General features: G+C 43.8%; 1 protein-coding gene across 1 annotated transcript in view; it reads left to right on the top strand.

Annotated features, from left to right (window-relative positions):
* The window catches only part of LOC128695272 (protein tincar-like), a 382958-nt gene that overhangs the window by 1035 nt on the left and 368820 nt on the right, over positions 1 to 13103 (top strand). The window lies entirely within an intron of this gene.

The following is a 13103-nucleotide window of genomic DNA, read 5'->3' as shown; positions in this document are numbered from 1 at the left end:
ACTCATAAATAACTTTGTTTTGCTTTCTTATCTTGATGGGTTATTGTTAGTGTTTTATTTTCTTTCTCCAGTGTGTTTTTTTAATGATCACGACGTTGTTGCAGTGGTGTGCTTACTTAATTGTGGTTGCAGGGGTCGATTCATAGCTACTGGCTCCTCGGAAAAAAACTCGCTAATAAAATGCAAAGTGAAAGCAGAGAAAGTGAAAGTAAAAAGTGAAAGCAAAAAGTGAAAGCACAGAGAAAGCAGTCTCCATTGCCATCAGCTTACAACACTGCTGCCGATGGGTATATGTCGCGTATATTTCCAGTATGTTACACAGGGTATACTTCCCCTCGGGCCTCGTATTGTATACTCCCCCAACCGGAACAAGCCCCCCGGATATACTTTTTTTTTTACGGAGTATATCGCTCAAAATATATCAGAAATGGCGTTTTCCCCTGTAAAAATTTAACGATGGCTTTTGTGTTCATGGAGAAGTGCTTTTTTGAGAGTGAGTTACATGCATACATTCATGTGCTGCTGTGCTCTCTCTCTCTCTCTCTCTCTCTCTCTCTCTCTCTCTCTCTCTCTCTCTCTCTCTCTCTCTCTCTTTCTTTCTCTTTCTCTATTTTTCTTTTTCTCCTTTTTCTTTCTCTAATAAATAAATAAATATATAAATAAATAAATAAAAAATAAAAAATAAAAAATAAAAAATAAAAAATAAAAAATAAAAAATAAAAAATAAAAAATTTAATTAATTAATTATAGGTAAAACTTACGATTTTGTCTTAAATAGCAACGCTCTTCTTGCCGAATAAGGCAAGCGAAAATTTGTGTATACCACAATTTCGCAAATATCATTCTGAGCCTAACGACAAGACTATTTTTCATTGTGTTTTACTAAATTATTTTAAACTTATCCAAATTATATTTGGTTGGATAAGGCTAAATTGCCCTTGTTATAATAAGGTACCTCAGACAGCAGTATTTAAACTCAGTTTGACAGTGACCCAGTTAATCATAAAGTAACATCAGCCAGGTGGTTCGGCGAAGGATTGAGGAGGTCTCAGTGAACTCAAATGCGTGTCTGTGCTGGGTTTTATAACCTTAATTTATGATAATTCAGCTACCGTATTCTCCATCTCGTGGCTACCCCAATTACCAGAGTCACACTGACCTCACCTCGGTACTGGAAGCTGCCTCGGTCACATGGTTCCCTGGTCTCTGAGTCCTCCACTCAAACACCTCAGCAATGTACTGCTCTCCCAGACCATCAACCACCACATACATCTGGTTCTGGCATCTTGAAGCCAAGTGGGTCATTCAGGAACTCGCGAGGAACAAGAACACTCGTCTCGTGAGTTGGGAATTATGGTTGCAACCGTACAACTTCTTAAGTCACATTACCGGCAAAGAAATGTGCTGACGGACCATCTACAGAATGTAATTTATGTGTTAAGGGAAAACTCGGCTTAAAATATACACAAACTACACAAGATAGCAGTTAAGTTAAGCACATCTGTCTTTATGAAAGCTCATTACATGACCAACTACGGTAGCCGTGTGGTACCAAGAAAATAAATACAAAGACAAAAAAATATTCGAAACCTGTATCCAGATTTTCCTAATTAGGGCTGACTGTGATATTAATAAATGTCCAGATTTGTTCACTGTTGACTCTGTCATGATTAACTAGTTCCATGTTGCCGTTTATAATAGGCTTAAGAGATTACCAGGACCCAGTCAGCCTTTAACGTGTAATACTTACCTGTAATAACCTTTGATTACCTGATGACACGTGCATTTGTCAGCAAGATATATATATATATATATATATATATATATCGTGACGAATAGGTAAAATTGGTTAATTAGCAAGAACTCAAAATTAAATCCTTTCTAAAATTTCCTCTTATACATTTAAAGATATATATTTTTTCATTTATGTTAATGTAAAAAATAATAATTTTGTATCAAAAGAACCTTAGAAAAATTACTTTACCTTATTATATTTTAAACAAGTTTACAATAATTTAATACAATTAAATATATTTTTTTTTCATTTAGGTTCAGAATGATTGTTGTGAAATTGTTGCATACACCAATTTTCGCTTGCCTTATTCGGCAAGAAGAGTGTTGCTATTTAAGCCAAAATCACAAGTTTTGCCTATTCGGTACGACTGTGTGTGTGTGTGTGTGTGTATATATGTATATATATATATATTGTAATATACATTTCTGTGGTAATATCAAGCTGGTAGTAAGAGCATTATGGTTGACTGAGCCAGGCCATTGTGTGGTTTGCATGGTAATTGGTGATTAGACTCACAGGAGACTGGCCAGCCAGGCAAACAGTAGTTAGTATGGCGCTTCTCAGTGGCAGATAATTTACGACTTGGCTTACTAAACCAGTGTTGCTGGTGGTTAGTGTGTTGCTAGCTGTTACAGCCAGGTTGATCAAGTTGTGTTGTGCCTAACTTGATGCTGTGGTGGGGTACTTGATGCTGTGGTGGGGTACTTGATGCTGTGGTGGGGTACTTGATGCTGTGGTGGGGTACTTGATGCTGTGGTGGGGTACTTGATGCTGTGGTGGGGTACTTGATGCTGTGGTGGAGTACTTGATGCTGTTGTGGAGTACTTGATGCTGTTGTGGAGTACTTGATGATGTGGTGGGGTACTTTATGCTGTGGTGGGGTACTTGATGCTGTTGTGGAGTACTTGATGTGGTGGGGTACTTGATGCTGTTGTGGAGTACTTGATGCTGTGGTGGGGTACTTGATGCTGTTGTGGAGTACTTGATGCTGTTGTGGGGTACTTGATGCTGTTGTGGAGTACTTGATGCTGTGGTGGGGTACTTGATGATGTGGTGGGGTACTTGATGCTGTTGTGGAGTACTTGATGCTGTTGTGGAGTACTTGATGCTGTTGTGGGGTACTTGATGCTGTTGTGGGGTACTTGATGCTGTTGTGGGGTACTTGATGCTGTTGTGGGGTACTTGATGCTGTGGTGGGGTACTTGATGATGTGGTGGGGTACTTGATGCTGTGGTGGGGTACTTGATGCTGTTGTGGAGTACTTGATGCTGTGGTGGGGTACTTGATGCTGTTGTGGGGTACTTGATGCTGTTGTGGGGTACTTGATGCTGTTGTGGGGTACTTGATGCTGTGGTGGGGTACTTGATGCTGTGGTGGGGTACTTGATGCTGTGGTGGGGTACTTGATGCTGTGGTGGGGTACTTGATGCTGTTGTGGAGTACTTGATGCTGTTGTGGAGTACTTGATGCTGTTGTGGAGTACTTGATGCTGTTGTGGAGTACTTGATGCTGTTGTGGAGTACTTGATGCTGTTGTGGAGTACTTGATGCTGTTGTGGAGTACTTGATGATGTGGTGGGGTACTTTATGCTGTGGTGGGGTACTTGATGCTGTTGTGGAGTACTTGATGTGGTGGGGTACTTGATGCTGTTGTGGAGTACTTGATGCTGTGGTGGGGTACTTGATGCTGTTGTGGAGTACTTGATGCTGTTGTGGGGTACTTGATGCTGTTGTGGAGTACTTGATGCTGTGGTGGGGTACTTGATGATGTGGTGGGGTACTTGATGCTGTTGTGGAGTACTTGATGCTGTTGTGGAGTACTTGATGCTGTTGTGGGGTACTTGATGCTGTTGTGGGGTACTTGATGCTGTTGTGGGGTACTTGATGCTGTTGTGGGGTACTTGATGCTGTTGTGGGGTACTTGATGCTGTGGTGGGGTACTTGATGTGGTGGGGTACTTGATGCTGTGGTGGGGTACTTGATGCTGTTGTGGAGTACTTGATGCTGTGGTGGGGTACTTGATGCTGTTGTGGGGTACTTGATGCTGTTGTGGGGTACTTGATGCTGTTGTGGGGTACTTGATGCTGTGGTGGGGTACTTGATGCTGTGGTGGGGTACTGGAGTTTACCTGGAGAGAGTTCCGGGGGTCAACGCCCCCGCGGCCCGGTCTGTGACCAGGCCTCCTGGTGGATCAGAGCCTGGTCAATCAGGCTGTTGCTGCTGGCTGCACGTAAACCAACGTACGAGCCACAGCCCGGCTGATCAGGAACTGACTTTAGGTGCTTGTCCAGTGCCAGCTTGAAGACTGCCAGGGGTCTGTTGGTAATCCCCCTTATGTGTGCTGGGAGGCAGTTGAACAGTCTCGGGCCCCTGACACTTATTGTATGGTCTCTTAACGTGCTAGTGACACCCCTGCTTTTCATTGGGGGGATGTTGCATCGTCTGCCAAGTCTTTTGCTTTCGTAGTAAGTGATTTTCGTGTGCAAGTTCGGTACTAGTCCCTCTAGGATTTTCCAGGTGTATATAATCATGTATCTCTCCCTCCTGCGTTCCAGGGAATACAGGTTTAGGAACCTCAAGCGCTCCCAGTAATTGAGGTGTTTTATCTCCGTTATGCGCGCCGTGAAAGTTCTCTGTACATTTTCTAGGTCGGCAATTTCACCTGCCTTGAAAGGTGCTGTTAGTGTGCAGCAATATTCCAGCCTAGATAGAACAAGTGACCTGAAGAGTGTCATCATGGGCTTGGCCTCCCTAGTTTTGAAGGTTCTCATTATCCATCCTGTCATTTTTCTAGCAGATGCGATTGATACAATGTTATGGTCCTTGAAGGTGAGATCCTCCGACATGATCACTCCCAGGTCTTTGACGTTGGTGTTTCGCTCTATTTTGTGGCCAGAATTTGTTTTGTACTCTGATGAAGATTTAATTTCCTCATGTTTACCATATCTGAGTAATTGAAATTTCTCATCGTTGAACTTCATATTGTTTTCTGCAGCCCACTGAAAGATTTGGTTGATGTCCGCCTGGAGCCTTGCAGTGTCTGCAATGGAAGACACTGTCATGCAGATTCGGGTGTCATCTGCAAAGGAAGACACGGTGCTGTGGCTGACATCCTTGTCTATGTCGGATATGAGGATGAGGAACAAGATGGGAGCGAGTACTGTGCCTTGTGGAACAGAGCTTTTCACCGTAGCTGCCTCTGACTTTACTCTGTTGACGACTACTCTGTGTTCTGTTAGTGAGGAAATTATAGATCCATCGACCGACTTTTCCTGTTATTCCTTTAGCACGCATTTTGTGCGCTATTACGCCATGGTCACACTTGTCGAAGGCTTTTGCAAAGTCTGTATATATTACATCTGCATTCGTTTTGTCTTCTAGTGCATTTAGGACCTTGTCGTAGTGATCCAATAGTTGAGACAGACAGGAGCGACCTGTTCTAAACCCATGTTGCCCTGGGTTGTGTAACTGATGGGTTTCTAGATGGGTGGTGATCTTGCTTCTTAGGACCCTTTCAAAGATTTTTATGATATGGGATGTTAGTGCTATTGGTCTGTAGATCTTTGCTGTTGCTTTACTGCCCCCTTTGTGGAGTGGGGCTATGTCTGTTGTTTTTAGTAACTGTGGGACGACCCCCGTGTCCATGCTCCCTCTCCATAGGATGGAAAAGGCTCGTGATAGGGGCTTCTTGCAGTTCTTGATGAACACAGAGTTCCATGAGTCTGGTGATGTGGTGGGGTACTTGATGCTGTGGTGGGGTACTTGATGCTGTGGTGGGGTACTTGATGCTGTGGTGGGGTACTTGATGCTGTGGTGGGGTACTTGATGATGTGGTGGGGTACTTTATGCTGTGGTGGGGTACTTGATGCTGTGGTGGGGTACTTGATGCTGTGGTGGGGTACTTGATGTGGTGGGGTACTTAATGATGTGGTGGGGTACTTGATGATGTGGTGGGGTACTTGATGTGGTGGGGTACTTTATGCTGTGGTGGGGTACTTGATGCTGTGGTGGGGTATTTGATCATATTCTCAACACTTTCTAAGTCTTCACAGCCCAACGTAAAACATTTACACACACACACACACACACACACACACACACACACACACACACACACACACACACACACACACACACACACACACACACACACACACACACACATGACAGTTTAATGTATATTCTCGCCTGTTGTCCACAATTTACGGACCATTGAGCATGAGTTGTGTGCAGTATTTCTGCTGTTCAATACTGTACAGGTCTGGCTGGCATCTTGCAACCAGTCCCCACTAATGTACAGTGCTGCTGCATCTTGCAACCAGTCCCCACTAATGTACAGTGCTGCTGCACCTTGCAACCAGTCCCCACTAATGTACAGTGCTGCTGCACCTTGCAACCAGTCCCCACTAATGTACAGTGCTGCTGCATCTTGCAACCAGTCCCCACTAATGTACAGTGCTGCTGCACCTTGCAACCAGTCCCCACTAATGTACAGTGCTGCTGCACCTTGCAACCAGTCCCCACTAATGTACAGTGCTGCTGCACCTTGCAACCAGTCCCCACTAATGTACAGTGCTGCTGCACCTTGCAACCAGTCCCCACTAATGTACAGTGCTGCTGCACCTTGCAACCAGTCCCCACTAATGTACAGTGCTGCTGCACCTTGCAACCAGTTCCCACTAATGTACAGTGCTGCTGCACCTTGCAACCAGTCCCCACTAATGTACAGTGCTGCTGCACCTTGCAACCAGTCCCCACTAATGTACAGTGCTGCTGCACCTTGCAACCAGTACAATGTATATGGACTGGGTCTACACTGACCCACTCTTGATTGCAGTTTTCAGGTCTAATGTCTTAGATGATATAAGAAGGAACTGCCTATATCATCTTATCTCCTATAATAATGAAAAGAGGAGGAGGAAGAAATGGGATAAGAAAGAGAGCAAGAATTTAGAGAAAATGTTGAGTATATCATGGGAAGTTGGTAGCAGAATGGTGACTGGAAGAGTGAATGGTTGAGTGATGATTGATTTAGTAGCTGATAGAACTGTGATTGATGGTGTGGAAGAACACAGAGAGAGAGAGACGCACAGACACACACACAGACACACACACAGACACACACACAGACACACACACAGACACACACACAGACACACACACAGACACACACACAGACACACAGACACACACACAGACACACACACAGACACACACACAGACACACACACAGACACACACACAGACACACACACAGACACACACACAGACACACACACAGACACACACACACACACACACAGACACACACACAGACACACACACACACACAGACACAGAGTGAACTTTTGAAGAGAAGGGGATAAACGGTTGTGGTCTGGGACCAGACTTTATAATGGTCCAGCAGGGACCACACAAACCTCAGACTTCATTCCCAGTTTGCTTGATTCTTGTGTTTTTCACTTCCTTCACCACTGTTTTCACTTCTTTCTTGTGTATCTCGTCACTGGTCTGCCTTCACTGTAGTTATGAAAAGATGTATTCTGCAGCACACCTGACGCTGGGTAACCCACTCGGGTTTACCGCTTCTTGGTCTTTGATACAACATAATACTTGATATTAATGAACACCATGCTTAAAACACACAAAGGAAAATACCTGTAAAACAAAAGGGAGTTTTGGAATTGTGTAAATAACACGTATTAACAGTACTCACCTAGTTACTCACCTAGTTACTCACCTAGTTACTCACCTAGTTACTCACCTAGTTGTACTCACCTAGTTACTCACCTAGTTGTACTCACCTAGTTGTACTCACCTAGTTGTACTCACCTAGTTGTACTCACCTAGTTGTACTCACCTAGTTACTCACCTAGTTGTACTCACCTAGTTGTACTCACCTAGTTGTACTCACCTAGTTACTCACCTAGTTGTACTCACCTAGTTGTACTCACCTAGTTGTACTCACCTAGTTACTCACCTAGTTGTACTCACCTAGTTGTACTCACCTAGTTGTACTCACCTAGTTGTACTCACCTAGTTGTACTCACCTAGTTGAGGTTGCGGGGGTCGAGTCCGAGCTCCTGGCCCCGCCTCTTCACTGATCGCTACTAGGTCACTCTCCCTGAGCCGTGAGCTTTATCATACCTCTGCTTAAAGCTATGTATGGATCCTGCCTCCACTACATCGCTTCCCAAACTATTCCACTTACTGACTACTCTGTGGCTGAAGAAATACTTCCTAACATCCCTGTGATTCATCTGTGTCTTCAGCTTCCAACTGTGTCCCCTTGTTACTGTGTCCAATCTCTGGAACATCCTGTCTTTGTCCACCTTGTCAATTCCTCTCAGTATTTTGTATGTCGTTATCATGTCCCCCCTATCTCTCCTGTCCTCCAGTGTCGTCAGGTTGATTTCCCTTAACCTCTCCTCGTAGGACATACCTCTTAGCTCTGGGACTAGTCTTGTTGCAAACCTTTGCACTTTCTCTAGTTTCTTTACGTGCTTGGCTAGGTGTGGGTTCCAAACTGGTGCAGCATACTCCAATATGGGCCTAACGTACACGGTGTACAGGGTCCTGAATGATTCCTTATTAAGATGTCGGAATGCTGTTCTGAGGTTTGCTAGGCGCCCATATGCTGCAGCAGTTATTTGGTTGATGTGCGCTTCAGGAGATGTGCCTGGTGTTATACTCGCCCTAAGATCTTTTTCCTTGAGTGAGGTTTGTAGTCTCTGACCCCCTAGACTGTACTCCGTCTGCGGTCTTCTTTGCCCTTCCCCAATCTTCATGACTTTGCACTTGGTGGGATTGAACTCCAGAAGCCAATTGCTGGACCAGGTCTGCAGCCTGTCCAGATCCCTTTGTAGTTCTGCCTGGTCATCGATCGAGTGAATTCTTCTCAACTTCGTCATCTGCAAACAGGGACACCTCAGAGTCTATTCCTTCCGTCATGTCGTTCACAAATACCAGAAACAGCACTGGTCCTAGGACTGACACCTGCGGGACCCCGCTGGTCACAGGTGCCCACTCTGACACCTCGCCACGTACCATGACTCGCTGCTGTCTTCCTGACAAGTATTCCCTGATCCATTGTAGTGCCTTCCCTGTTATCCCTGCTTGGTCCTCCAGTATTTGCACCAATCTCTTGTGTGGAACTGTGTCAAACGCCTTCTTGCAGTCCAAGAAAATGCAATCCACCCACCCCTCTCTCTCTTGTCTTACTGCTGTCACCATGTCATAGAACTCCAGTAGGTTTGTGACACAGGATTTCCCGTCCCTGAAACCATGTTGGCTGCTGTTGATGAGATCATTCCTTTCTAGGTGTTCCACCACTCTTCTCCTGATAATCTTCTCCATGATTTTGCATACTATACATGTCAGTGACACTGGTCTGTAGTTTAATGCTTCATGTCTGTCTCCTTTTTTAAAGATTGGGACTACATTTGCTGTCTTCCATGCCTCAGGCAATCTCCCTGTTTCGATAGATGTATTGAATATTATTGTTAGGGGTACACATAGCGCCTCTGCTCCCTCTCTCAATACCCATGGGGAGATATCTGGCCCCATTGCCTTTGAGGTATCTAGCTCACTCAGAAGCCTCTTCACTTCTTCCTCGGTTGTGTGCACTGTGTCCAGCACTTGGTGGTGTGCCCCACCTCTCCGTCTTTCTGGAGTCCCTTCTGTGTGTGTGTGTGTGTGTGTGTGTGTGTGTGTGTGTGTGTGTGTGTACTGTGTGTAACGTACACACAGTACGTCACACACACACACACACACACACACACACACACTAGTAGCGACCAGTGAAGAGGTGGTAACAGGAGCTATGAATCGACCCCTCTAACCCCAAATAGGTAAGTACACTTACGTCAAGCTGCCAGAATGCGACTCTCTTTCAACGATTTTAACAAAGAAAGTTGTTGCTAGATTAACGTCTCAGCTGTTGTGTTGATAGCTATCCATATGTAACTTAAAACCCAAGGAATTACCATCTTCTGAAGTCGTATGGTGATGGTGACTTGGGCACTGGTGATGGTGACTTGGGCACTGGTGATGGTGACTTGGGCACTGGTGATGGTGACTTGGGCACTAGTGATGGTGGTTTTGGGCATGCAATGGGCAATTCACTGTTGTCTGTAGTCGTGAAAAGTTTTAAAACCTGCGACCTGAAGTCTAGTTCGGTGTTCTATGGGCCACGGGTCCCCACATGCAGCCCGTGGACCGCTTGTGGGGACCCTTCTAGGAAAGACATGCAACCCTCACGTGAAATTAGGAATTCAAGTTTATCTAGGTTCTACACTGCGCAGTGCCAACAAAACCGTGAGGCCCTCGCCACACACTCGACCATCACTTGTGACTCTCTTGTGTAGGAAGGTTGAGGACCACTTCGAGTCTGTATGTCCATACATTTCTCTCACGAAGTACTTCTTGGAGATTTTTTGGTATGTAATACAGACACGACGGAAGATTAGACCCAAATGCGGTGTAATACGATCTTTCAGTGAGTACGTTTTGGCCACACAGTAAGCTTTATGAAGTCAAAGATCTTTGTGACTTGATAAAGATAACTGTGTATTATACTGCATTGGTATCCATAATCTCTGTTTTTCTCTGTTTCCATGCTTCTCCGTTCCTCCTTCCTTCCTTTCTCTCCACAAAATGGAGGAGCGACGATAAAGAGGAGAAATTAATTATAAGTCGTGAGGAACCGAACCCAGCCTCCAGCCACTTTTCTTTGATGGATGGCGCTCTCAGGCGCTCTTAGGCGCTCTCAGGCGCTCTCATGCCTTCTCAGTGCGCTCTTGCGATCCCATTTTTAACAAAACTAATAATTTCAATACATAAAAAATTAATTCAACAAGAGCAACAATATCCACAATCCCCCCCCCCCCCAAAAAAAAAAACAATACCGCTATTTTTAACACAAATCACACGGATTTTCCCCAGATATTTTCCCCAACGAAATGACAGATTTTCCCCAAAGGAATTTTCCTGGGACAGCGTCCTAGAATATTTTCCGCAGTTAAAACAAAAGTCAGAGTGGAGACTGATTGGTGGGAGTTCAGAAGTGGTGGCGTTCGTCTGATTGGTGGGGGTTCAGAAGTCCTGCAATTTATCTGATTTCCCAGTGAAATGACACAAAAAAATCAGACCTAATAAAGCAGCCAATCAGAATGCAACGATGTTAGAGATTTTGTTTTTCATTTTTTATGGACGTGGGTGGAGAGAGAGAGAGAGAGAGAGAGAGAGAGAGAGAGAGAGAGAGAGAGAGAGAGAGAGAGATCGTCTTCTGTGACTGGCTTCAACCTAAGATTTTCTCAGTGCTATATTCATTTTACGAATTAACTGACATTGTTCTATTCACTCATAGAAGTTCCATTACCATTGTTCCACACACTGACAGAAGTTCAATCCCTTACTATGATTCCAAAACGCAAGTATACCTGGAGAAAGGTTTCGGGAGTCAGCGCCCCCGGGCCAGGTCTGAGACCAGGTGTCGTGATGGATCAGCGGGTCTGATCAACCAGGTGACATGTTAGCCACCTGACATTAAACTTGCTAACAAATTCCTCTCTGGTCTCGGCTCTACAATAACATTGGTTCTCCTTGTTAAATTCTGGCCGTCATTAATGTAAATTTAACACGACTGGTCAGTGGTCTTTAGCCAGAGGTGGCAGGCAGCGCCTTGTCTAGTTTTGATGTCTGGAAATATAAAGTTAATTCATCTAACTTTGGCATCACTGATGCGTGGTGATGCGTAGGGGAACATAAGTAAGGAGGAACACTGCAGCAGGCATACTGGCCCATACTAGGTAGGTCTTTCTCAAAGTTAAACCCACTAGTACACATATTTGACTAACCCATTTTCGGGAATAAGCGTTGATACGTGGAAGTAGATGTACGTGGGGGTACGTAATGTACATGGGGGTATGTGATTGGTCTTTGGGATATGTTGATGTACGTGGGGGTACTTAGATATTCGTAGGGGTACGTAGATGAACGTCTGGGGTACGTGGGGGTACGTGGGGGTACGTAGATGAACATCGGGGTTACGTGGGGGTACGTTCTAACCTGACAATAGCCCAAAATCTTTTCCTAATATACCTGTCTTAGTCTAGTTCTTGGCTAAGGGACGAGTATTGGCTAGGAGACAGTTCCCACCACGTCTGTGTTGTCGTGTCACAGCCATCAAGTGGGAGATACGATTATATGGTAAGAGATATAATTTACCTCATTAGAGAAAGAGAAATGGCAAGGGTTTGATAGAGCGTTTGATGGGAGTGTGTCAGGAGAACTTTCATGGCTTTTGGAGATTAATGGAGCGATTGAGGGTTATTTTTGAGTTGTTAGTAGTGAGGGTTCACTTTATTTTCTCTCTCTCTCTTTCTTTCTCTATCTCTCTCTCCTGGTTGGTCCTGTCATTTTGTCAGAGGGTTCAACACAGTCGCCAGATGTGATGTGTAGAGGTGCTCATGTGTGTGAATGCAACTCTTGCACCACAAGACGGGCAGCCTTCGGCGACTTCGTCTTGTACCTGTCTCAAGGTCATCATCATCCCAGTGTGCCACTTCTGAAGCCTGTATGTAAGCTATCTCACTACTGTCTTACTCTGACTCTTGCGCTCTCTCTCTCTCTCTCTCTCTTATATTTATTTATATATATATATATATATATATATATATATATATATATTATATATTATATTATCGTGCAGAATAGGTAAAATTGGTCACTTAACAAGAACTCGTTTAAAATTAAGCTCTTTCTGAAATTTTCTCTTATACGTTTAAAGATATGTTTTTCCATTTATGTTATTAATGTGAAAATTAGTAGTTTTGTACCAAAAGAACTTTAGGAAACTTGCCTAACCTTATTATAACAGGAGCAATTTAATTTAGCCTAATCCAACGAAATATATTTTAAATAAGTTTACAATAATTTAATAATATACAATGATTTTTTTTTCGTTAGCTTCAGAATTTTTTTGCGAAATTATTGCATACACAAATTTTCGATTGTCTTATTCGGCAAGAAAAGAGTTATTATTTATGCCAAAATAGCAAATTTTACCTATTCGGCAAGACACATATATATATATATATATATATATATATATATATATATATATATATATATATATATATATAATTATATATTATATATATATATATCTCATAGAGAGAGTTAAGCGACGTACGTACTAGGAGTCTCTCTCTTTAAGTCCTTGAATAAAACACTGTACGTTGCACTACCCTTCCAGCCGCCTCAGCCGTGTGTGTGTGTTGTGTGTGTTGTGTGTGAGAGGTGTGTGTG

The sequence above is a fragment of the Cherax quadricarinatus genome, chromosome 50 (assembly GCF_038502225.1).
Source record: "Cherax quadricarinatus isolate ZL_2023a chromosome 50, ASM3850222v1, whole genome shotgun sequence".
NCBI classification, from domain to species: domain Eukaryota; kingdom Metazoa; phylum Arthropoda; class Malacostraca; order Decapoda; family Parastacidae; genus Cherax; species Cherax quadricarinatus.
The sequence above is the reverse complement of the archived record's forward strand: the minus strand, read 5'-3'. Positions and strand labels throughout refer to the sequence as shown.